This window comes from Fringilla coelebs, assembly GCF_963513975.1.
Source record: "Fringilla coelebs genome assembly, chromosome: 17".
Classification (NCBI taxonomy): Eukaryota; Metazoa; Chordata; class Aves; order Passeriformes; family Fringillidae; genus Fringilla; species Fringilla coelebs.
Genome location: NC_140043.1, coordinates 6123313 through 6149627, shown reverse-complemented (window position 1 = coordinate 6149627; position 26315 = coordinate 6123313). Strand labels below are relative to the sequence as shown.

At 52.6% G+C, this 26315-nt stretch overlaps 1 protein-coding gene and 1 long non-coding RNA gene across 2 annotated transcripts in view; one reads left to right on the top strand and one right to left on the bottom strand.

Annotated features, from left to right (window-relative positions):
• TBX5 (T-box transcription factor 5) overlaps positions 1-26315 on the top strand; it is a 79537-nt gene that overhangs the window by 14739 nt on the left and 38483 nt on the right. The gene's annotated exons all lie outside the window — the stretch shown is intronic.
• Positions 19843-25757, bottom strand: LOC311160599. Its single transcript, XR_014616598.1, has 3 exons — positions 25408-25757; positions 23315-23394; positions 19843-22560 (listed from the first exon to the last, which is right to left on the bottom strand). It is a non-coding gene; the product is annotated as an uncharacterized lncRNA (long non-coding RNA).

The following is a 26315-nucleotide window of genomic DNA, read 5'->3' as shown; positions in this document are numbered from 1 at the left end:
CCTGCCCGGGGCCGCGGAGCTCGCAGCGAGGCGCTGCCCGCCGCTCGGCGATACCTTATCGGGCCGGGAGCGTCCCCGCGTAGTTAGGAGCGGAAATAGGGCCGGGAGCCAGCCGGGCCCTCTGCCAGGGCTGCTCGGCACCCATGAGAGCTCTGCCGAGCCCCCCGCCAAGGTAACGGGGTCCGCTGCACCCCCGGCCCGGCCCGCCCCGCCTGGGCTGGGCTGGTACCCGGGATGGCACCGGGATGGCACCGGGATGGGGAATGGGAATGGGAATGGGGAATGGGGGTCCCCGAGGCCGTGGGCACAGCCTGAGGTGCGTGGGGCGGATCCCGCAGCAGAGCCCAGCGAGGTTTTTTTTGGGGCTCCACCCGTGGGTGCAGGGAAATTGGGGCGCACGGGCTGGGGGTGTTTGGTCACCGCTACTGGGCATCCCCAGCAGAAAATGAGGAGAGGGGGGAGATTTTGGGGAGGTTTGGGTGTGAAGTTTTGGGTGTGAGTGTGGCTAAAGATGCTCTGGCAGAACTCACCATGGCGTTTCTTCAGTGCTTGATTATGAATTTATTCACCTGAAGGGATACCCGGTGTGCCAGCTCTGATCCCATATGGCAGCAGAGAAAAACAATACGCCTATTCTCTCTCGTGTATATATATATATATTTCATTATTTAAATAATTTCGTTTACAGGAGAGGTGGAAGCGAGAGAGGACTAATGTAGAACAGGTGTTTTGATTTCACGTTCCTCTTTGAAAAGCAAATCTTGCCATTTGGAGCCCCTATTCACCTTTGGTTGGTGAAGAAATTAATAATAGGGGTTGTTTAGGAATTCATCAAAGAAAACCCCATCCCCTTTCTCCACCTCCCCTTCCCTGAGCCGTCAGTGGGATCCAGCACCCCCTGATTGGAGACAGCACAAAACTTCGGCGTTTCATTTTATTTTTTTTTTCAATTATTATTTATTCATTCTTTTTTGGGTTGGTTTTATTTTCCAGTGCGCTGTTTGGCGCTGTGGCTGAGGAGCTTGGCACGGAATAAGAGGGGCTGGCTCTTCCTCGCCGTGGGGATGGGGCGAGCAGGGAGAGCCGGCCCGGATGCGGAGGGGCGGCGGCTTTCCCGCAGCATCCCCGCAGCATTCCCTTTCCATCCCCGCAACATCCCCGCTCCATTCTCCGCTATTCCCTCACCATTCCTGGACCATTCCAGTTCCATTCCCGCTCCATTCCTCACCATTCCCCCACCATTCCCGCTCCATTCCCTCTGGGAGCCGGGATGGGAACACACGTGGGTTTGGAGAGCTGCCCCCGAACCCCCCCCGACCCTTCCAGGGATCTGCCCCGCTCTCCACCACTGCTCGTGGCCAAGAAGTAGCTCAGTATAAAATATATTTATATATAATATGAATATATAACTATATAAATAAATATATAACTATATACTTAAAAAAATAATTATACTTATATATATAAATAAATACAACTACATATATATATACATATACAGAAATAGCAAATAAATATATACATATTTTAATTTATATATATAAATTTAAATATATGTATATATTTATTTATATTTATATATTTCTTTGCTATTTCTGCTTCTCTCCTACCCCGTGAATAATAAAATCCACAGAACCGCGGCCCGAGGGCTCCGTGTGTCCATCGGGTGACACAAAATGTGTCTGAATCTTGTGAAGGTGCCTGGGCCAGGGGGTCCATTCATCCCCAGCTCCCAGAAACAACTCGGGGACACGGGGATGAACGAAATATTTGAGTTGGTTTTGGATTGTTGTTTTATTTCTTTTCCATTTTAATTATTATCATCCATCAGAATAAAATGGGGTTTGATGATTTTCCCGTTGCCCGAGAGCTTCAAGGTTCCTCCCCGCTCATCTCCCGAGGTTCACAGAAATGAAAAGCAGTGGTGGGAATGAGGTAAATCGTTACAGCGGGGAAAAAAAGAGAAATGTTTGCACTGGGGTGATTTGGAGTAAAACGGGGACTGGAAAATTAACATCGAGTTTGTGAAGCGGGGGTAACAAGTGCCACGCCGATCTGGGGGGGCTGGTTTTAGCACAGGGTTTTAAATAAGCCTAAAATCTGAGTAACTCCTGGTTTATATTCGCCAGTGTGAGGATAAAATGAACTCAGGATCCTAAATGAGTTTGCGCCTAAATTCAACCAAATTAACCAAATATTTGGCAGTTCAAGAGCCCCGTTTTGCTCTCGATTTCAGGGCTTGGGCTGCTGCTGTGGGAAAGCCGTGGGTAAATGCATCTCCGAAATTTGATTTCTGCAGCCTGATCCCTCTATAGGTGTTTGTGCCCAAGCAAATTCCCGCCCGCCGCTGCTGCCTGCTCAGAAAAAAACAGATTTTCCTGGAGCCCAGGGCAATTTTCTCCATCCTTCTCTTGGCGAGGCTGCTCCGTGCTGCAGAAACCCCGGCTAATTTCCCCAGATAACCTTAATATTGGCCAGGAAGAAAAGGAATGAGCTGGCCCGTTCCTCCTTTGGCTTTAGAGGTTGTTTCAAAGCTTTGATTTGAGCTCGGGGTGGTTGGAGGGCGCTGCCCGCACCCCCTTCTGAAAAGGCAAAGGGGAAATCAGCAATGAAACATCTCCGAGATGGAGAAGGACCTGTGGAAACTCTCCAGACACTCAATCCCGCCCGGGAGCTCTCCCTGGCCAAAAACACCGCCGGGTTTGTCCCAGCAAGTGCATGGCGAGAGAGGTTCGGGATTTAAATGAGGCAGAGAGGAAAAGAGAAATGTTTTCTGTGTGGAAAACGGGGAATTCGCCTCCTTGTCAAAGGGGAGGTAAAAAGAAAAAGTTGTGAGTTTGGGGTTTATTTTTTGTTGTGGTTTTTTTTTTTTTTTTTTTTTTTGTAATTTCTCTCACGAGCGGCTCTAATTTGGCCGCGATCGCTGGTTTTTAATCCCGAGCCTAACGGGAGCCGGGCTTTGCCCGAGGCCAGGCAGCTCCTTCCCCTCGCAACACTCGTCTTCCAAGATCAGCGATGCCTCGCTCAAATTCCCTACAAACCGCTTTAATCCCCCTCAAAAAAAAACCCCGAAACTTTCAGTGATTCTCTCCAATGCCCCCCCAAAATATCACATTAAAACCAACCCAGCCCCGCCGTTAAACCCGGATTTACGGGAGTCACTTCGGACGCAGTTTGGGGGAATTTGTTCTTTGGGGTTTTTTTTTTCCCGTCTTTTCAGAGGAAATCTTTTTCTCTCCCGTTAGAACGCTCCTGAATTTCTCCCCCCTCCCGCTTTTGGCTGGGGGGAACGGTGTAATTTAAATCCGCCTTCAGCCCGAACAATAGGGGCCGTAAACCCAGACTAAGAAAGTTGTCGGCAGGGACGGAGGAACCGCAAACACATTTTTTCCCCCCAACCGTACAATGTGGAAACTCTTAAAGGGCGCTATCTGTAGACATCTTGCAATCACTGGTCTTCCTTGTCATCTGAAGGAGAAAGGGGAAAATATATTAAGTGAAGACACACTTTAAAATTACTTATACATTTTAAACATGCTGGCAAAGGGAACTGCCTGATAAACTCTTGCCCAGATTTCCTTTTTCTCGGGTAAATTATTTCAAGTTGTTGTACAAATATCTCCCGCCCCTCTCCTTGCCCGGATTTCATTCGAACGAAAACAAATTCCTGCAGCCCCCAAAAGCAGCTCGGACGTGGGGGAGCGGCAGTCCCGCGTGGGTGCGAACACCCACATCAGCGGGGCTTAGAAAAGGAGCAAAAAGCAATAATAATAATTTAAATAGTTTAAAATGCTTCATAACAAGCCGGTGCTGCAGCCAGGTGGGAGCTGAGCTGGGCTTGCTTCTCCCTGAGCCAAAATTCCCCCGAAAGCAGTCGGGACAGGGAATTATCCCTGCGCTGCCGGCTTTGCGAGGCCGGCTGGCCGTGCCTGCCGCCCCGGGCTGCGGCCAAGCTGCCTCTGTACAGCCGCCAGCTCCAAAGCTTTGGCTCTGCAATAAACCGAATAAACTGCGACTTTCCCACCGTGCGGCCGCGCTCCTCGCCTTTGCAAACGGGACTGATCCGCACGGGAGAGCGCTCGGAAAAGGAAGCGTGGCTCTGGCAATTTATTTTTTTTCTTATTTTGTTTATTTTAATTCTTTTTTTTCCTCGTTTCTCTGGGGTAACATTGAAATTTTTTTTCTTTTCTTGCTTTTTAATAAAAATAGGGAAAGCGCTGGGATTCGGTAGGGGATGCGCTGCCGGCTCAGGGATATCCCGTGGTGGGGAGGGGGAACTGGGGGGATGGTGGAAGTGGGGGTGAGGGTGACCCAAAGGAAGCTCTGGGCAACGGAGGGGCTGCGTGGATGAAGACTCGGGTCTGCTGAACCCATGAGGCAGGATCGGGTCCTTCTTCTCCAGCGGGATCTCCAAGCTCCCTCTCTCCCCCTCCCGCACTTCCAGCATCTTCAAACAGCGTCCGTCGCACAACCTGAGGGTACCGGGGCAGGGGGAGGGGGCTTTCTTCTTCTTCTTCTTCTTCTTCTTTTTTTTTTTTTTCCCGTTAAGTCTCTTTCAAGCTGGATTTATGTTTGTGTGATGAAATGCCCCTCTGTGTTTAACATTCCCAATGATCATTTGTTTCCTTAGCTCCATTACTCCTTTATGAGAGCGCCTTTCGCCCGGGCATGTTTAATCATAGCCGCTTACGCAATATTTTCTTTGGGATAGATTCACTCAGCCTTATTACATATCAATTATTTCCTTACAACTTCGTTCCACACCAGCTGCTTTGTTATCTGGGCCTGCCACCCCTTCACCCCCCCCTCCCCGGCGTGTGGTGGGAAGGGAGGGAGACGTTTGTTTTTCCTAGGATAAAATACTGCTAATAATAATGCAGATTGAGTGGAGGGAGAAGGGGGAAGCGGGGGGAGCAGCCGGGCCGGGGATGCTCCGCGGGGCTGCGTGTCCCTGTCCCGGGCAGGACCGCTGCGGATCGGGGTCCCCTTCCCCCCCACCTCGGTGGGACTCCCCGTTTCTCCACGATTTTGCTCCTCCTTTTGGAGCTGCTCCGCTGTGTTTGCGCCTCCCAGGCTTCGTGCTGGCTCGGAGCAGAGATTTCTGCTTCACAATCCCCGGGGGAGCTTTCCCCACCCAGCCTCCCGCCGGCTCCTCCGGCAGCCACCCATCTGGAAAGGACATTTCCAATCGATTCGAGCCCTTCCCGCCCGGACTTGAGTTCGAAATCATTTCGGTGCGAGTTTTATCGGAATTTTACATCGTAAACACGCTGCCAGATTTGGCTCCTCTTTCCGAGCCGGTTTTGCTGGGCTGCCCGGGATGGGCTCCGCTGGCCGGGGCGCTGCGCGGGGACTGCCGGGGTGGGCTGGGCGAGCTTTCCTCCTCGTCCAGCTGGCAAAGACAGGAGGGAACAACCCCGACAGCAGGGAACCATCCCTCACAGGCAGGGAGAGCCCGCGGTGCTCCCTTCTCACCTCCTGCTTTCCACCCGTCCAGCCCCGAGACTCGAGTGACAGAGTTTCGTTTCCCGTTTGGGGAGCGCGGCACAGCGAAGATTCCTTTTCTTTCTTTCTTTTTTTTTTTCTTTTTACCTTTTTCCTTCTTTTTTATTTCTTTTTAATTATTCTCCCTGATGCCGAAGAACCCGAGATCCTTTGGTTAAGTCGCGTCTTTATAGGGGAAATATATATATCCATTTATGTGGGCCATAAAGCCGCGCTGGGGAAGGGAGAGTGACCTGCTGCACTCCGGGGTCCTGCGCCACCGTGACTCGCTGGGACAGGGACTCTGAACCGGGACACCCACACCTGGAGGGTGTCAGGAGCCCCGGCAAGATACACTTGGAAATTGGGGGGGTTAGTGCTGAATTTCCTGGCTCTGGCGAGCCGCTCTCTCCATCATCTTTACGCGCACACACGGATATGTGAACAGATGACTTGGCACCGGCGAAAAACACTTAAAATAATGCCTCTGCCTCTGGCCAGGCCTGTGTAAATATCTCACTCTCCCACATGCCCGCCTGGCTTTTCCTGATGCTGCGTTACTTGATCACAAATACATAATTTGCACGAGTGTGTGTATACACGGAGCCGCTTTGATCTCGGCGCAGAAATGCCCCCCCTCGACTTCGGAGGGGCTGCAGCCCCGAGAACAAAAGCGGAGAATAAAAATGCTCAAATAACACATTTTCAAATGGGAAGCGTGTGTCGGCTTCCTTGAGTGGTTCTGGCACTTGGAAAGGGGTGGGGGGGGGGGGGGGGGTGGAAAGAGGCTTTATTGAACATATAAATTTAAACTTAGTTACCGCTAACAGTTGCCTTATAAAAGGGGTCCATATAACCCACATCCATTTTTTTCCTGGAGTCCTCAGGCGCGTTTCCCAGCGCAGCCGATCTCTTGGCAGCGCCAGGCTGCGAGCAGCGGGGCTGGCCGCGGGCTTGCGCAGGGGGAGATGTTTATTTTTCAGTCATTGTTGGCTCCCTCCCCTGGATTATTTTACTGCTGCAGATTTAAGCCCTTCTACTTATTTCTCGACTCTCTGGCAGTGCTCTCTGCAAGCTGCTCCCAGCTCTGCGCTTTCTCCCTTCGCTGCGTCTCGGGGTGGTGAAATTACAGGGTACGAGGGAAATGTGTAAATTATAGGGTTTATTAAAATGTAGGCGAGCGTGGCTCTCTAGGCGAAACAGATGCAGGATGGCTTGAAGTCAGGCAGCCTGACAAACTGCAGAGCAGCGGGGCAGGGGAATCATTAGAGGGACATTTCCCGCAGGGAGAGAGGAAGCGGCCCCGGGGTGCCGGGGATGGGGGGGCTCTCCCTCCAGGAGCCCCCTAAAACCAGCGCTGATCCCCCCTGCGGAACAGCGAGGAGGTTGAGCCCATAAAGTCGATGAGGCCTCTGGGTGTACAGCCCCTAAATGCCGCATCCCTTCTCTGCCAGTCCCGGGAAGTCCGAGGGGCTTCCAGCCCTCCCTCCCCACCCAGCCACAGAGCCGGCCTGGGAGGTGATGATTTATTTAGGCTAAAGCCTAATTCTCAGTTTATAGTTTGGCTTCTCCGATATTAACCTCAACTGCTTTTATGTGAATCTCAGGGATGATGAAGGGACTTTCTGCGGCAGGAGAGAGCTCTCAGAAGGACCTTGAGGTTTGGGCACTGAAACTCCCCTTTTCCCTCTTTCCCTCGCTCCAGGGAAGAGCAAACTGGCAAGGAGCAGGGCTGGGATGTCGATACAGAGCGGGGAGTGGAGAAAAAAAGCCCTGGATGAGGAGGGCTCGGTGCTGCAGGGGCTCATCCTGGGAGATGGAGGTGGATGGAGCAGGCTGAGATCACGGCAGGAGGGTGAGCCCGTGCGGCTTTCCCTGAGCTCAGGTGGATGGAGGATGGACGTGCTCTCCTCGGCAGGGCAGAGATCCATCCTGCAGCTCTCGGGAGCTGTTGTCACCCTGCCAGAGGAAGGACAAATATCCAGCGATCCCTCCTCCTGTCACTGCGGGACCTGCTGGGAGGGGATCCCGTAAAGGGAATCCTGCGGGTGTTCTCTCAGCGCTCAAGTTTCGACACCTCGCGGAGCTAATGAAGCCTTCATTTATTCGTGCGGTTTCTGTTTGTTTTGGAGGGTGTCGGAGCAGCGAAAAGTAGACAGAGGTTAACAAAGGAAAGCGTTATTTACTAATCCCCTCGCAGCCTCCATTCGAGGTAACCGAAACACCATCATCAAAGGGCTAATTAGCAGGGGACTGAAGTATTCATTCAATTCTTGCCTTCAAGAGGTTGGTTTGGAGATCTCAACCAGCCTGGTTGTTTTACCGCAATGTCGCCGTCATCCCCTCCTGCTCCTCGGGCTGTGAAATGGGGAGGAAGGCTGCCCACACCTCCCTCCCCTGTAAAACCAAGTTTTACAGGGCTGGTTATCAGTCCTGCCTCCCATTCATGTCCTGCGAACTCATCTGTAAGCTCAGCTGTCATTTTTCCTCCCTCCCTTTATTTGATTTTTTGTTTGTTTGCTTCTAGCCACCGCATTCATTTAAGAAGAACACATGTACTCGGAAATGGTCCTCAGGCAGCTTTGCAAGCAGCCCTCAGTGAGGGGAAGTTGAGACAGGTCTGGGTAGGAGAGACTGGAAGAGCAGCTGGAATTTACATAAGGATGTGGGAGAGCTCGGGCTGAGTAGTGGGAACGGGGAGAGAGGCCGTGTCAGCAGGGAACAGGAGGAGAGAGCTCCTCCACGGGCTCCGTTCCTCCTCTAGGGAAGTCCTTGCTCTGGACAGATGCAGGAATTGCTGAGGGGTTCCTTCTCTCAGTCAGTGAAGTTTCCTAGCTGAAACGCCTTTGAAAGACAAGCAGAGTTGCAAATAAAGGAAAAATCAGCTCTTCAGTTCAGCTTTCCCTCCTCCCGAGGCAGGGATGGGAGTCAAAGGAGGCTGGTTGTTGAATGGAGAAGTGCCTGGTGTGATGTGGGGAGAGCTTATGCACTCAACAGTTGTGTTCTCAGTGCAGAGAGGGGGCTTTTGTGCTGCTGGATATTTCAGCAAAAGCTGAAGAGGAAATGAAGCAAACCCGTCTGTGTTTCCAGAGGGAATTCTGCAGCGTGCAGGCTGGAAATATCTCCCTCTTTTCCCTTGGACTCCGTGGCTATTTTTATGTTACTTTAGATCATGATCCTGGGTCCTTGGACTGCTTCTTCTGGGGTGCTAGTCTTTCTAAAAACAGAAAGAAAATTCTATTCCTAGTAGTGGGGGGTTTTTCTGTTTTTGACTGTTGGCTTCTTTTGGGTGTTGGGTCTTTTTTTGGTTTTTTGGGGTTTTTTGAGCCAATGAGGTCACCTTTTCTCCTTTGCTGAGGGGAAGGAGACCTTCGCACAAATGCCTGTGCTTTGCCCCCGTGCTTATCTCAGCCATACATAACTCTGGCAGCGCTCTGCTGACTTGTGAGCCGCTCACCGCGGGGTGGGGAGGACCCGGTCCGGGTGCTCGGAAACACCGGCACAGCCGGGCAGGCAGGAGCTCTCGAGTGTGAGGGTGATTAACTGGATGGAGGCTCCAGGCTGGAGCAGCACGGGTGCGGGGCCGTGAGGATGGAGGAAGACAAGTGTCAAGTGCCGCCTCTCAGCTGTGCAGCAGCTCGGTTATTCCTGAGCTCAGGAATAATGCCCGCTCAGCCCCTCGGGCTCGGCTTCCATGTCCCCCAGCCAAGGAGCTAAACAAAGCCAAGGTGCCAGCTGGAGCCTCCAGTGAAGATTGTGCTGTTAGAGCCCCAACTGCACTGGTGTAGGGAACCCTCCTGGCTGCTGGGAAGAGTGCAAAAGGCAGGTTGTGCGAGGGAGGCAGCGATAAAACGGGATTTATCCAGAGGGAGGGAGATCCTGCCTCGCTACCGAGCAGCTCTGAGCTGCTGCTGCCGAGCTCCAGAGCCTCGGACTGCTGGCTGTGCTCTCTGCTCCCCTGGGCTGCTCCTCCTGCTGCAGATGGATCCATCAGGCTCTGACTATTTCCACTCCTGGCCCGTCCATGTCGTGCTCCAGAAGAAGGACAAGGTCCTGTAGCTCAGGGATGGTTTCTCTCTTCTGCCATCTGCCTTTGGAGCTGCTGCAGTGGGGCACAGATTTCACTTTGCTGTGATGCTTGGTGGGTTCAGGGTGTCTCAGCCCCAGATCTGTTGCCACTACAGGTTTTTTTTTTTGCTTCCATGGTTCCTGCCTAGTTGAGGAGGGCCTGGAGGGATGTGAGATTTGCCATCCAGAGCAAAACCAGTGTGGGCACTGACCCAAACTGGACAAGTGTGTGTGCACCAGTACAGGTACTCAGCACATATTTTACCCCTGAAAATGCCTCGGGCTGTTGTAATGATCCTGATCCCTGTGGAAATGAGCAATGCATCTCTCTGCTGTCTGCTGCTGTGCCTCCAGTTCCCCTGGCAGCCACTCGGGACCCGACATCCATTTCAGATCCAAAGACAGAAAAGACTGAAGGGTTTTATTGTGTGATACACGAAGGACGGATTGAGAATTCCCAGCCAAGGATCAGCAGAGGTGAAAATGAAGCAAAACTGAAGCAGAGGAGGGATTGATACTGGTGGGATATCAGTGACAGTGGAGCTGGCTTTTCCATCTGAAAGGAAGAGCAAGGATGTGGGAAGGGAAGAGGTCTCTGAGCCACTGTGGGAGAGCAGAGGCTGAAAGGAGGCCCCAGCATGAATTCTTCCCTTCCCACTAACTTGGAGCATTTTCTCTATTCTGTACAGAACGTGATACTCTCTCAGGAGTGACCCTGCTGACCTCCCGCCTCCTGATAGGATGGCGAGTAAGTGAGTGCAAAATAAATGGCACCAAATAGACCTTTTCAAAGAGAACAGGGGAAATAAATCAGGTTATTCTGGTGCAGCATTGACAGCATGTCAAAACAACTCCCCAAAGCGTGAAACTTGGCTGGGGAATGGTAATTCCACTGCCATGATCCTCACATGCCAGATGTATGGCTTATCATCATGTCTGTCTGTCTGTCTGTCTGTCTGTCTACCTGGCTGCCTACCTGCTGTTCCTGCAGGATCCACTCTTGGAGCATACAGGGTTTTTTTATCAGCTTGTCTCCCATTCTGGAGCAGAAAGTGGGTTAGAAATGGGTGAGGATTGCTCAGGGAGGGAATTCTGTTAGAACAGCTGGGGATTCAACGTGGCCAAATGATCTGCTGGGCAATGCCATGGCAGATGGGTGCTTACATTTCACTCACATTTTATTCACATTTTATTTACAGAATCCCTGTTGTCTCGCTGAGACCCATCAGGCAGGTGGGTGATGGCAATCCCTGACGGATGCTGCACTCTCAGCCTGGTGAATTACTGTGTTCTCCAGGCTTGTATTACCCAGAGCACCTTCCCACAGAGCAGTGACAAACAGATCTAGAGCTCATCCTGCCAAAAAACACCCTCACCACTGCATTGTGTTCTGTCAAGCCCCAGCCTCTGGGATGCACACAGAAAATCACTGCTTGCTAATTCCACCAGGGAACTGGGACATGAAACCCAAAAGTGGGGAACCCCCTGGCAGGCTCAGAGCACTGATCTGTGCTGGTCAGGAAGAGCTGATGAAGGAGGTGTAAAGAGCAGGAGGAGAGCTCCACAGCCTCTCCTCTGTGCTTCACAGCACACACACACCAGGATTTGCTGCCTACAGGAGCCTTTGAGAGGGAAGGCAGTTGTGGATTTCATGCCTGTGAGCTCCACGGTTACCCCAGCAGGAGCAGAATAAAGAAGGCTTAGAAATGCTGCTGAAGTTAGTTAGTATATTGGAACATTCCTGGAGATCTCTGTAAGTCCAGAAAAACTGTAGAAAATTATCCTCCCCAGGAATTTCCAGGGCTAAAGGCTGAGCTCACTTCCAGTAGTGCAGCTGCTGTAAATTTCTGCTAATTAGCAGAAGGCTGAGTAATTTGGGGAGTAGTTAATGTTTTGGCATTTGTGTGCTTGTTTGTTTTTCTCTTTGGAGGATAAGGGGGAAATGGATCTGTGCTGCACATTGGATCTGGTAGCAGGGGGTGTTTCTGGTGCCAGGTTGGAGCAGATTTCCTGGCTGTGCAGAGCAGTGGAGCTCAGGACATGGCCAAGGTCTTGAGCATGCAGCCTTTGATCCCAGGCAGACCCACCAGCAATCCTGCCCTAAATCCACTGGGAATTTTGTGTTTCTGGAGGTGATTTGGAGCTGCAGCTTCTCTAGCTGGGGGATTGTAGGGATCTGAAAGAGCTTTAAACAAAATTGCTGCTGCTGGTGAGGTGTAAATGGAAGATGAGCACCAGAAGGACTCTGATCAGGCAGAGCTTTAGAACGATGCCTCATCCCCAACCTCTCCCTCATCCACAGGTGTTGGTTTTGCCTGGGCTGAAATTTGGTGATTTAGGACTGAGCTATGCAGGATTCTGTGTTCCAAAAGTAGATAAAAGCCCTTTCTTCTGACTTCAGGTGGGCCTGGAGTGAGCAGTGTGGTCTGGAGGAGGAGAAGTGTCCTGCAAGACAGGAGCAGAGGCCAGGTTCTGTAATTTCCCAGTCCCAGGAGCTCCACCTTGTTTATGGCACCGATCCCCCCTCTCACCTTGGTTTATACGAGTCACAGCTCGAATGAGAGCGAGGGGAGATGTCCCACCTGACCCTGCTGGGGTGGGAATCCTGGCAGTCAGAGGGCAGAGCCCTGCTGCTGCATCACCAGGGAGGGCTGGCAGAGCCTGGCAAGGACCCACCTGCCTCTGGAGCACAGGCTCTCCCAATTCCAGGTGACCATGGAAGAGCTGCTTAATCCAGAGGGGTCCCCAGCACATCCACCACAGGCTGCAGGCCATAAAACACTTCCCGACACCCTATAACAAATTTAAGACCCTTAGTACAAAAGACCAAAAGCCACAAAACCTTGAACATGCAGGAGAGATCAAGGGCATTGCCAGTGTCCTGGGTCCCAGCAGTAGCAGGGAAATTGTGAGGTGAAAATGTCCAGACCATCTTAGGAAGTGGACCATGGCCCACCCTACAGAGGAAAAGCAAGAAAACCCCATCAGTCCCTGCCAAATCTGACCCGAGGGGAAATTCTTTCCTGAATACGGGCCAAAACACAAAGTAATTGCATATGTACTCTTTAAAAATGGATTTTATTTAGGAGAAACACATTGTCATCATCATCCTGTAAACTGCTCCAAATGTGGGCCGAGGACTTTCCGTGGAAGGGTGGAAGGAGGACTGGGGAGGCTGCAGAGCTTTGCAGAGATGCTGGGAGGAGTGAGGGACCCCCACCCCCCTCAGCCTGGCTGCTGCTGGAGGGAGAACCCCGGTAACACCCCAGGGTTTTTGGGAAATGAGGTTTGACTTCCCTGGAGCTGCTTTTTTCCCCTTGCAGGAGTCCCCTGCCAGCTGTGGTGCCTTGGATTGATGGCTCAGACCCTTCTGACAGGGAAGCCAGGCTTTGTGGAGGGTTTCCTCCAGGAGCCTGGCTCAGGGCTGGAGATCCATCGTGCCTGGTGGGGCACAAAATAGCCCCTCTGTGCCTCTGCTGGAACCCTCTGCTGCCCTGGGCTCGTAAAAGCCCCCAGCACCACTTCAGCCTGACTGACCAGCCCAAGGGCTTGCTCTTAAGGCAAATTTGCTCCTGTTCCCTGCCCTCCCAAGCCTGTTCCTCTCTTTTGCACCCTTTGATTGCACCCTCTGCTCTCAGTTCAGGCTGCAGGGGCAGGCAGAGCTCTCTCAGGCTGCAGTTCCACCGTGTCTGTGGAAGCAGATGGATTTTAGAGCGTTTGCCAGGAAGATTTATCCAAATTAGAGCTTCCAGCCTTGCTGAAGCAGCCAGCTCTGTGCTCTGGATGGAATTAAGAGGGGCTGGGAGGGAATGGATCGAGGTTGTTTTGCTCTCTTCCTGTCCTTTTGCAGAGCTGTGTGATGCTGAAATTGCTGATTTTCATAGAGGATGAGCTCACCACGAAATCTCAAAGCACTTTTCCCACCCAAATGGCATCATTAAAGGCATCGAACTACTCTGCCATTTTACAGATGGGTTCACAACTGCTCAAAAAAGGGCTCAAAATCACACAGAGGGGCTGGAATTTTCTGTCAGAGACCCTGAAATTTTGCCTTTCCTAGGAAGGGAATCAGGGCTCACGTGACCGGGTGCTGATTTGGGGAACTCTGGAAGTGCTGCTGGCCCTGAGGACAGATGTGTAATGAGGACATCATGCACTAGGGACTGCACAGACACCACTGATCCATCTGGGAATCTGCTGGCCGGGATGAGCAGCAGCCCTCGCACCCAGGGCTTCCCAGGCTGTCTGAAATCTGGGAATTTGCATCCCACACCAAATCTTGGTGTTGTCTCACAGCTGTGCCGTGGCACTGGTGACACATGCACAGAACTGATGCGTTCAGGTCTGTATTTTCAGGTCTATTTTCTGTCCATTCCATGGACAAAAATTTGGGGCAGGATGATCGTGGCTGGATCCATCCTTAGGGGGAGGTCTTGGCCCTGCAGCCGTGGGGAGATCTGTCCATCCTGTCCGTCCCTGTGACCTCGGGCTCTGTTCTGGCTGAGCTGGGGAGCCTCTCTGGCCACAGGAGGTGTCTGACAGGCAGCTGAGCTCTGGAACCCAACCTGCCCTGGATCCTGGTGGCAGGAAAGCTTTGGCAGAGGGGAGGCAGTGGCCAGCAGGGTGTTTGCAGCATCCCTGCCTGCCCAGCAGGGATTTCCAAGGCTGCTCAAGCAGCTGCAGCGTCACAGTCCTGCCTGGCCCCAAATCTGCCCTGCGTGGGCATCCCCACTCTGAATTCCCCCTCAGGCTGATTTTTGAGCGTGCTGAGCTTGGCTTTCATGGGACCCCTGCTGCAGGTTCCCTTCTCATGCCAGGAGGAGCATCAGCAGATCCAGCAGATCCAGCTCTCACTGGGCATTCCCAAATCAGCCTCTCTCACCCAGGAGCTGCAGAAAATACAGCAACAGGATTTAATGCCAGCTCACCTGGTAAAGCTGGAGACCCAAGTGTTGTGGAGAGAGTGTTGGCATTTTTTTTTTTTTTTTTTTTAATAGGAGGATTTCATTTCTATGTATTTGGAAAGAACAGGTTAAAAGCACAAGTCAGTGTTAAGTCAAAGCATGCACACAAGAAATAAAAATAGCCCGTGCTGGGCTTGGTGGAGAGAAGGGGAGCTTGCAGCACTTCCATTAAAAATGGCATTTAAATGGAAGGTGAGCTTGAAACTTTGACAGGACCATGTCCATCCCCTTTGGAGCTGCTCCTGCAGAGCCAGGGTAGAACAGCTTTCCCTGCTGATGACTCGCTGATTTTTGTGTCCCTTTTGTGTGTGGGGAAGGTCCACTGAAAAGAAAAATAACCAGATTTTTTTTCCCCTGAAATACCCCTATGAAAATACAGACAAACCACTCTCCTGCTGGAGACCTCATTTAGGAATAATTGATGTGCTCCTCTTTCCTCCTTTCTGTGATGGAAAAGGGTACTAAAGGGTGTGCTCAGGTGCCATCCTGTGTCTCAAGATGATATGGGATATTTGGCCTTTAATAAAGCTCAGTTCCTGCATTTCCCAGCACCTGCTGAGCCTGGAGGCTGGGTCTGGAGACACTGTGTGGGATGTGAGTCCCAGGTCCCCAGGGTGGCACTGAGCTTTGCCCTTTTCCCACGGGGCTGGGCCTTGCCCACTCGAGGGAAATCAGACCAAAAAAGTCCTGGGGAGGAAAAAGGCATGAAAAGAAAAAAACAAAGAAACAAAAAACTCCAAAATAACTGAAAAAAACCCCTGTAAGCCCCCACCTCCCTTCCTCTTCTCCACGGTTTGGGGTGGATGCTTTGGGAGATCTGTTTTCTCTCAAGAGCGGGGCCACCCTGCCATGGTGGGGCAGAGCTGGCTCCATCCCCACGGGCCCTGCGCCCCTCTGGGCTGAGGTGGCTGCAACCCTAACCCCAGGGGCTGGGCTGGGCTGGGCTGGGCAGAGCCCTGGGCAGGCACCAGTAACCCTGGGCAAGGTTCAGCCTGCCCTGGCCAGAGCCGGCCCCGCCGAGCTCCCAGCCCCAGCAGTTGTAGGGGTCAAGCTAATGCTGACACTGGGGCCTTTGATTGTGTTTGATTCATGTCCCAACACCACTGGTAGGTCAGATGGGCTGTTAATCCAGATTCCCTTCCCCCTTCCACAGAGGAAAAAAAAAAAAAGGAAAATGAGAAATAAGTTCAGTGCGTGACTTCCCAGCTCGCTTCAAGGCTTGTGGTGCCAACTGGCTGCAAGCTCTGAGTGTGCAGAAATGCATTTCCTCCTCCTCAGCTTGGTTTTTTGGGGGGTTCTGTCATGTTTTTGTTGTTGTTGGGGTTTTTGTTTTTGTTTTTGATTTGGTTTGGTTTTTTTAGTAGCCTGCTGACTAAAATGCATCGGAAGGAAAAAAAAGTCTCAGCTGATGTGTGGAGCAGAGTGTGGTGGTGAGGTGGCTGTAACCTGTTTCAGGGGGACCTGGGCTGCCTGGCAAGCTGTGGTAGAGGTGGGGTCTCTCTGCTTTGCTATTTAATCCCAGTGATTCCATTTCCATCTCATCCTGGCAGCTGGAGGCTGGAGGAGGAAGCTTTGGTGCAGAGCTCAGCATCACCACCCGTTCTCTGGCTGTACAGAGCTTTTGTCTGCTTGAACGTGCCTTTACATGGGAGAGGGGGTTTTTTTCCCCCCAGCTGATAAAATGTATTTGTGTGATAAAATGTATTTGGTGTGGCTAAAAGGCGGGATGATCAGATTGTGGCTGGACACGGAGGGTGGTCAGACGGACAGACAGACACCCTGGGCGGGCAGTCCGGGGTGATGCCGTGTGGGAGATGCGCTCTGTGCTCCTTGAATGCGGGACTCCCCGGCTGCCCCAGCCCGTGCGGGTGGGTGGGAGCGAGCAGGAGCTCTCGGTTGGATTTGGGAAGGAAGAGGCCGGGGAGCAGCAGCCCGGGGGGTACCTGGGGCTCCACAGCCCCCTCGGAGGCTGAAAATAGCGTCAGGCGGGCCCTGGGCTGGGGAAGGCTGCTGAGGGCAAATGACCAATTAGGGAATCTTTGTCAGATTCGGGAAAGCCGAGATAAGTCCCTTTTATCAGCCTATAAAAATACCACTTTCACTTATCTGGAGCTACCTACGCCGCCCAGCTGCGGGAGCCGGGAGGGGGAGCGGAGCGGCTCCGCAGACAGAGGAGGAGTTTCGGGTGGGCTTGGCAGCCAGGGGGGTTTGGGAAATCTTTTCTGCCGGAGAACGAGCCCTCTCCCCTCACCTCTCTCCCCCCCGGGGCCCACCAGCCCTCCTAGCCGCGGTCTGCCTGGGTGGGGAATCCTAAATTTTCCTTTTCCTCTTATTTCCACCCGTTTTTCCCGGTGTGATGCCGCGGGGGGGGCTCGGCCAGGTGGCAGAGGAGCCGAGGAGTTTCTGGGGCAAAGCCGAGCGGGGAAGGGGCACCCCAGGGCACGGAGGAAGCCGCGGGCTGTGGGGTGGGTGGGTGGGAGCAGGCTCCGCTCCCCCTTGTGCGCTGAAATTCCCGTATTTACATGGAAATGCTCAGATCCACGGGGATCCATCCTCCCCCCGAGGCCGTGCTGGGGCTGGGTGTTTGCGGGACGCCCCAAAAATCTCTTCCCGCATCTGTGCCTGTGCATCTGAAGGCATCTCCGCCCGGATCCCCACACGCAAACGGAGGATCAAGACGTGGAGAGAGTGCTAACATGAATTCCTACTGTGGGAAAACATGCTGCACTTTGATTATTTTTTCTGTGGTTTCCAGGCTGTTTGGGCTGTAGGAAAACGAGCAGATAGAGCGTGGAGGGGTAAAAAAAACCCATCAACTCGCAGCGCTGCTTTCTAGGTTTTTGAGAGGCTGTTGGGGAAGAGAAAAATGCGGGGAAAATATGGTTTTCGTTAAAAAAAAAACGCCAAGCGGTTTTGCTGGGTTGGAAAGAGGGCAGAGAGGCAGCTGTTCCCTCCTCGCCCTTCATCCCCCCAGATCCAGGCCCGCAGCACTCCCTCCTTCTATTATTGTTTTTTAGGGCAGAACAAGCAAATCTGGCTGGCACCAAGCGAGAGCCTTGGCTGGCGTGGGGTGAAGTCGCCTCTCTTGGGGCTTGGGCAGGCGGAACTTTGAGCTGGGGTTTTTGTGGAGTCGTTTCTCTTTCGAGGAACGAACACGGGGATGGAGAGGAGCAGGACGCTGCCCGCTCAGCAGCGGTGCCACGGGGAGTGGGGAGACCCTCGGAGGGGCTCGGGGAAGGGGCCCGGTACCTTTCGCACACATTTGCTGGAAGAGCTTCCAAATTCTTTTCCAAATATAGCCCCGGGGCGGCCGCCCGGCTCGCCGCTCCTCCGGTGCCCTTCAGCAGCTCGGGGGGACGAGCGCGACCCCGGCAGCGGGGAGGGAAGGGGGACAGGGTGACCCCCACGGAAACACGCGGGGAAGCTGCAGGGCCGATCCCCACCGCTCTCCGTTTGCCCTGCGCTCCCAGCAAGTTTGTTTTTTTGGGGAGCGAATGGGTTTTTTGGTCCCTTCTGCCCTGCTGCCACCTCCGGTCCCTCCCCGAGGGTGGCACCGGCCCCGCTGCCGGTCCCGGGCCAGCAAGGAGGGCCGAGGGTTTCTGTTTTTATTCTAACCCAAATCCCGGAATTCTCACCCCAAAACCCCCTGGCAGGAAGGGCTGCGTGGGGAGAACATCGGGGTGTCCACAAGCGCCTTCAGCTTTGGGGGGACACCAAACCAGACCCCCCCTTTTCCCTCAGAATTTCCTGGAGGGAAGCGCGGGCTGGGGGAAGGAGGCCGAGGCTGGGGGGCATCTAGGGTGAGGGGACCCCTCCCCGCCAGGCCTGGGAGCCTTCAAAGATCATTTCCCCCCCATCAATGGGATTTGCACCCGCACCCCCGTCCCACAGCCCCCGGTGCCAATATAAAAGGCTCCGCTCGGGATATTTCTCCCCCATCACGTTTTTATAGCGAGATCAAGGACAAACTTGTTGCGGGTCTTTGGGATTTTTTTTTTTCTGTAGGTTTTTTATTTTCAATTTTTTTTAATTCAAATTCTTTTCGGGCTAAAGCTCGGAGAAATTTGCGGTTCTCCCGCCGCAATTAAGAGGCAGAGGGAGCGCGATCTTGATTGCTCCTGCTCGTTCTGCTCGCTTCGGAGGTGGGGAAGGGGAGGGGGAGACGGGACGACGGGAGGGAATTGATTTTAGATTTCTCTTTTATGTCGGGTCTGGTTTCTGGTGATTAAATTTCTCTCTTCTGTGGACTGAACCTCGGGATAACTGATTAATAACATGCCACTTGGCGCCAACACGGGGTCTCGAGGCCTTTAATCGGCAAGATGCACAAGAGAACAGAGAGAAACACAGAGCAGGACAAAACTCCACCGACTATTTCAGCCTGCTGCTCTCTGCCTCGGCGGATTTTCTTTTCCCTCCCCCTCATCTTTTCAGTATTTCCTGCTAAACTCGTAAACTTTATTTGATTTACAGCTATTTCATGAACCTGCTTAAACTAACATGTGTTCCGTCTTGTCCGACTGAATCATAAAAACAATCTTGGATCCAAACGGGATTTTTTTTTTTTTTAAAGGAAGAAACGAGTTATTAATGACAGAAAATAGACATTGTCTTGAACGGCGGCTGCTCGGGCCCCCGGAGTGGGGACGTTGGTGGCTCCTGTGCCCGCAGCCTGCGGGGGGACCCGGGCTCGGCTCCGCGGGTCCCACCCGGGCTCCGAGGGAACTTTTTTTGTGCAGAGATTCGAGCGCTCCTTTCCTCTCTAAAGAATTTTTCGTTGGAAATGAACGATTTTCAAGGCAAAATGAGCTGGTAAAAGCATTAACCCACGGCCCCTGTGGTGGCAGCCTGGCAGACACACACGGGGCAGGTAAACACGCCTGGCTGCCCCCCAAAAATCCCAGGCAGGAACGAAACGAGCTCCTGAAATTTTCTCCAGTGAGGCGAAAGCAGATTTTTTTTGTGCCCAAAACCACAGGACAGTGAAACACGAATCAACAGGAACTGTTGATATCCATGGAACAGGTATCAATCTATAGGATTGTACGGATGGAAGCACACGCGGGTTTATAAAAAAATCAGATTTACCGACACCACCCAAATATTCAGCCCCGATTCCCACCGTTTGTGTGGAAAGGCTCTCCAGGGAGGATACCTGCTACCCTCAGAATTAACTCCCCGGCACTTCGGCAAGCAGGATAGGGCATCCCACCGCTCCCAGATATCGCTGATAACCCCCTCCAAAACCGATTTCTCTACTGCGCTCGGGCAGCTCAGGGCCCTGAAGCTGCAGTTTGGATCTCACCCAGCCCTGGAACAAGAGGGGAAATGCTCGGGTTTTTTTTTTTCTATTCCTCCTGTGATCCTTTTTGGGTATTTAACGTTTTCTGAACAGGCACACCAAAGGAATCTCGAGAACTCTTTGGGTTATTGATGTAATCCGTATTTTTCCCGCAGAGATAAAAATGGATTTTAGGATGCCCGTGATACCCGTCCAAGGCCGAGCCCCCCGCCTCCCTGGGAGCGTCTCCCGCTCCCAAAATTCGTGGATAGCCGGGAATACAAAGGATAATCTGGGCATCCCAGAGCGGCCGCGCTGCGCTGTCGCCCGGCGTTATTTAGGGCAGGGCAAGAAAAGCGACCGGGGGGCGAGAAAAGGGGGGAGAAACGGAAAAAGGGGAAGAAAAGAGGAGAGAGGGCTTGAAAAAGAGGAAAGAGGGAAAGAAAAATGAGTTGGAGAGAACGGGAGGAAGAAATTCGGCCGGGATGAGGGAACTGGGGATGCCCGGGGGTGGCAAAAGGAGCCCGATCCCGCGGGGTTTGAAGCAGGCACCGATGAAAGGCCTCACAGCATCACCTGCGGATGTTTTCCCCTTCCCTCGCCCTCCTCGGGCTCCTTTTGCCACCCTGCCCGCCCTCCAGGATCGCTCTCAGGGAGAGACACGGGGCGCTGAGGATTTCCCCTTTTTTGCCTCCATTTCGTTTCTTCCCAGGGAGCGAAGAGAGCCAAGGCCTTATCAGCTTTTATTTTCTCCTCGGGGCTGAGATAAGGCCCTGACTGACGCCCTGGTTGGAGCGGGGATCCCACGGGCACCCCGTGCCAAAAAATCCCCCACGATAATGGGCGCAAAGAGGAATTCAGCCCAATTCCCTCTTTTCCTGGGCATCACTGGGGGAAAACTGGGGAGGGGGTGGTGGACCCCTGTCTCCCCTGAAAGATTTTTCTCCCTTTTGGAGGGAACGGGGAAAAGAGAATGGATCCCTTCTGCTCCATTAGGGATGAATTTGGGGATCCTCACGCTCAGCTTGGCATCGAGGAGGAAAAGGGATTTTCACCCCCACGCGTGGGAGGGCGGAAGGGCAGCGCCGTGCCCGCGCCTCGCCAAGCCCTGCCTCTGCCCCGCTCCTTCTTTTTCATTTTCGTCATTGTTTTAAAGGCTGCAGCTCGCCTGGGAAATTAATGGGCTCAGGGAGGGGAAAAGGGTTTTAATTGCAAACTTTTTTTTTTTTTTTTTTTGTTAAGGTAGCCAGAAGGGCGGGAAAAAGAAACCCCAACAAACTAACAAAACCCAAATCCAAAACAGCCGAAACCACAAACTTTAAAAGAAAAACGCTATTCACCTGTAATTTAAATTAAAAAAAAAAAAAAAAAAAGAAAAGAAAAAAGATAAAAGCTCGAGCCAGGTATCTACCCCCGAAGGCTCGTCTAGAGCCAGCACTAAATGCAGGATTTTGTAATGGAAATAATGACACGACAGAACTGTATTGGCGGGACTTTTATACAAATATTTTGTTGATACCAACTCTCAGATCAATGCAGTCAGTCCCTGCCCCCATGACTGAGGGGAAAGAAAATAGGAAACAATTGGGAGGAAAAAACCCAGCGCATATTAAAAAAAACCAAAACGTGAATGGACAAAAATGCTTCCAGAGAGGAGGATTATTTTAAACACTTGTTTGCTCCCAGGTGCGTATTTCGCCAAAGCGAAAAGCGGCCAACAAAAGGGAAATAAAAGCAAAGAGAGAAAACTGGTCCGAGAGGGGAAGTAAATTATCTAAAAATGGAAAGGAAAAAGAATAACCCCTGCTAGGAGGGAGCTGATTTTCTCTGAAAATATGGCAAGGAGGAAAAAAAGAGCGTTGGGAAGCCACAAGTGCTGATGTCTCTGCATTTTACCAGCCGGGCGTCTCTGGGCAGGGCGGCCGCCGAGGAGCCGCGAGAGAAACGCAAAAGCCGCTTCGATTTGGTTAAGCCGACCCAAAAAGTGATTTTAAAGGGGTGTGGAGGGCGGGCGGGGGGAGAGCGAGTTCACGCTCGGCACTATTTCTTACTGCTGACACCTCGACCCCACTGCGAGCCTGCACCCCGGCCATCCCCCTGCCTGCAGCTGATCCCGCACGGAGAGAGCTGCGGGGACAGCCAGGGACACCCGGCACGGCCATGCGGGGCTCGACAGCCGGGGCTGGCCGGGGCCGGGCGGGGCGGCCGGGGAGCTGAAGAAGCGGGCAGGAGCCTGGCAGGGCTGCAGGGAAACTCGGGGGAGACAGGCACGCAGGGGCCGCCCCCAGCCAGGTAAGCGCTGAGCCGTGTTTGGGGCCGCGGCCGCTGGAGAATGCGGGTGGGGTTTCTATTTCTGGTTAATATATAAATATATATATATATGTATATATATGTGGAGAGTGCGGTGCATAGGCGGTGCATCCCCGCTGATCCGCTCGCCCGCCTTCTGCTGGTGCGCAGATTTGCGCCCACTCCCACCGAGCCGTGAGGAGGGTGGGGGGCAGATTGCGGCTTGCGTGCGCCCAAAAATCCCTCTTTAAACGTAAATATCCATATAAAACCAACAGCGGATGGGGCAGGGGTGGCTCGAGCTGGCGGAAACGCTGTTGGGCAAGTGTTTGTGAAGATCTCATCACCTGCACATCCACACGCGCGATTTTTGTGCGGTGCCTGTGGGTATTTATTTCTGTGGGTGTTTCCGTGTACAAACAGCCACGTTTATTCACGAGGAACTCCTGGATCTCAGCACACGGCACGTTTAGTCTAAAGATACCAAATAAATAATATATGGAATAATGGGATATAAAATCGCTTCAAGGCTTGAGCGAAGAGGCATCGTGTGCGGGGACGTGTTTGCATTGCGGTGTCCGCACTCATATAGGCACATCTGGACTTAAATACCTGCATTTCCCTTAAATACCTGTATTTCCCCTAAATGCCTGTATTTCCCCTAAATGCCTGTATTTTCGCGTGGTTTTATCTGCATTCCTGCGTGTGCCGGTTCCTTGGCCCCTCATCCTCCCGCTCCCGGCTGTGTCTCTCGTTCCCCGGGCTGCTCCAGCCTCGGAGGCCGAGAGCGGGCAGGGGAAGCGATTTCCATCCCCCAGGACTGCGGGGGGACCTCAGGGGACACCAGGAGGTGATGCCGGCTGCGGGGGAGGATATTTGAATTCTCATTTTGCCTGAGGTCCTACCCTGCTCCGCTGCCAGCGCTTTGGGCACTCGGTGCCCGCTGGAGAACCATCCTCGCTGGGTTTTTTCCCTTCTCTCAGGGGTTTTTTCCCTCCATCCCGGACATTTGGGAGGACTCCGAGCTGACAAGCCCGGCCAGATCCAGCAAACGGGGCGTATCAGAATTAAGGGGGCCTTTTCCTCCTCATAACCCCCTTAATTTTAATTTTTTTTTTTCCTCCGTCCTTGCTGGTGCTTTTCCTGCGGGCCTGGTTCGGGGCAGGGCAGGGGGTTCTGCCCCAGCCCCTCGGGCCGGGCAGGGCTGGGATGCCCGCTGGGAACTCACCTTGGCTCCCGCACGTCTCCTCGCTCTCCTTGGCTGCTGCTCTTTAATTCCTCGCTCCCTGTTTCTCCTCCTCTCTTTTTCTGTCGGAGGAAAAAACGCTTTAACATATTTTTTCTCTGTATGTGTGTGTGTAATTTTTTTCCTTTTATTTTTTTCCTTTTTTTTTTTTTTTGGTTTTTTTGGTTTTTTGTTTTTTTGTTTTTTTTTAAATTTGAGTGAAATCTTTCTGCTACCACCGCGTGTGCATCCCGAAATTCCTCCAGATTAAGGGAGAGCTGGGACACAGGGCAGCGCCAGCGGCATCTCTGCAGCCACTGGCTGCACTTGGAGGGATCCGGAGGGTTTTGATTTTTTTTTTCCCCTTGTCAATCTAATTTGGCAAATAATCGCCTGGATTTACTACTTTCCCCCCTCTTTTTTCCCCTATATTTTTTAAATTTAATCAGAGCAAATAATTGGTTCTCGAAGCACACTTGAATCCGTGCAAATAACCAGGTTATCATTTACTATATATAGCCCAGCGTGCTTGCTTCCAGAGGCGCCTGAGCGTTCGTTGGACAAGTTTCCTGCTCACTCTCCCAGAATTATTTGTTTAGAAAAAGAAATTCGGCTGAATAATGCCAATCCCGTTGGATTATTCAAGTTGTGGTGAAGAGGGAGGTTTGCTTCTGCTTTCCCCCTTTTCTGCTGGAGGAGAAGGGGGTTTCCCTGACGTTTCCAGCAGCTCCGTGCTTGCTCGGATATGATATAAAACCCCTCACACCCGCGTGTCTAAGTCTGCCTTGTGAATATCTATATTTATATATATAAACATACATCATATAGAGGTCGCACACACCCAGCCACGGTTATTTTGCATTTCACCGAATGGATTTCTTTTTTGGAAAAAAAAAAAAAAAAAGCGCAGGAATCTCCCTGATAGAGCTTTAAAAAGAGGAGAATAATACAAATTAACCTTCCATTACTGCTGCAGTCAACCATGACAGAATAGGCCAGTTGCGTGGTTGGTGACGTCTCCGTGTCCTATAGGAGCAAAGCTCGTGAGATAGCAGCTATCGCCTTGAACTCTCTTTATTTTATCGGAGTATGGCTGGTAATAAACAGTAATATTTAATTTGTCTGAGACCACAAACCGGCTTCGAGCTGGAAGGCTCCTCGCCTTGCCCTTCCAGTCCTGGGGGAGCCTGAATTTGCCGTTCTTTTTTTCCCCAGCCGCTTTTTTTTTTTCCTCCTTTTTTTTTCCTTTTTTTTTTTTTTTTTTCTTTCCCTCCTTGTCCACTCCTCCCCCCCCAACCTGCAGACGGAAATAAATTCGATTTATTTGCATCGTTTTCAACTTGTCTTCAAGGTGTTTGAGAGCTAGTTTGGCACTGGAGAGGTGAGTGCTTTTCTAGGCAGCGGCCGTGCTCGGGTTCGCTCTTCCGAACTTCAGGGTTTTCACTTCTCCCTTCCTTTCCGCCGAGGGGAGGGAAGCTCTTGCTCTCTGCGAGAAACCTTTCTCCTCGTTGCTTTTGCTTGTATTTTTGAAGGGGAACCCCGCTGTCCTTTGGGGGATGCTGGCAGCCCACGTGCGGCGCGGGGCCGGCCGCGCTCCCCGCCTGCTTCCGCGGCTTCCCCGCACCGCCCGCCCGCCTTTCCCCGCCGCCTTTCCCCGCTTTCCCCCCGGGTTTGCACCTCTCGGAGCGGAGCCCAGGCCAGGGAAAGGCTCCGCGGAGCCCTCGCTCGCCCCAGGCCGGGGCCGGGGCCGCTCCTGCCGCCGCCGCCTTCCCCGCGGGGCAAGGAGCGCCCGCTTTGCTGCCTGGTTTATTTGTGTTTGGAAGGGCTCCACGGCTCCTTTCCCCTCGAAAAATAATGAAATATGGGACAAGCTTCTCTCTGTTTGTTTAAGTAGCATTCTCTGGCTTATTCTCTGCGGCTACAAGTGCAGTTATTTTATTATTCTTATTTGCGAGCGTTTACTGTTGGCTGTTTCTTCTCAAGTAGCTGCTGGGACTGGCGCGCACATGGGAAGGGTTTGGGAGATGCCAAACTACACCCGCAGCCGCACCCCCCTCCCCGAGAGCCGCTCGCCCCCAGACTTTCCCCTTCCTCACCTCAAACTTTCAGAGGGCTCCGGTGTTATCGCGCCCTGCGAGAGCTGGGAGCGAGGGTGGATTTGCTGAAAACTTCCTCGAAAAGCCAAAAAAAAAAAAAACCCAAAAAGAAAAAAGAAATTGTCTGAGAGGCAGAAAAGAGTGAGGGATTTTGTTGGTTTTTTTTTTTGTTTTTGGATGGGACAGAGCGGCGAGCAGAGGGTGGGGGCAGCAGCAGGAGGAGGAGGAGGGTGGGCAGAGCAGATCTGAACCATGCCATTTATTCCGAGTCTTATCAAAAATCCGCCTCGCCAATCTGGTTCTCTTCAGCCTGCAGAATGCGACAGGGAGGCTGTTTACCCTGCGCTGACCTATTCAACTTTACCCTCCCAATAATACATTAAAAAAAAAAAAGAGAGAGAGAGCGAAGGAAGATGCAGATAAACCCCCAGCCCCTCTGCACGCTGACGGCTTGATTATTTGAGCTCCGGGGGGCTGCGGCCCTCGGCCGTGGCAGCGCGGCCAGGGGTGAGGAAGAGGATGGCAAAGGGCAGGGGAAGGATGCGGCCACGAGCGGGGACAAGGGACACAGCCCCGCGCACACAGCCCGGGGCCTTCGCTCCCGCCGGGCCGTGTTTTTTGGGGGGTCGCACTCATTGGGAAAATCTATTTTAGGGGAACACCGCGCACCCCCCAATAAAAGGCCTCTGTGAGCACCAGCGAATTTAGAGCCGGGTTTAAATCCGCACCTCCGGGCTGCCTTTGAGGGCGGGAGGGGGAACTGGGGGTGGTGCGAGGTTAGCGCAGCCAGCGATTTATTCAGGGCTGGGGGGGGCAGGATATTCCCAGACGCTGAATTTTCTCTTTGGTTGGGAGAGATGGATGGAGGAGGGAGGGAGGGAAGGAGGGAGGGAGCGGGGAAGGAGGTA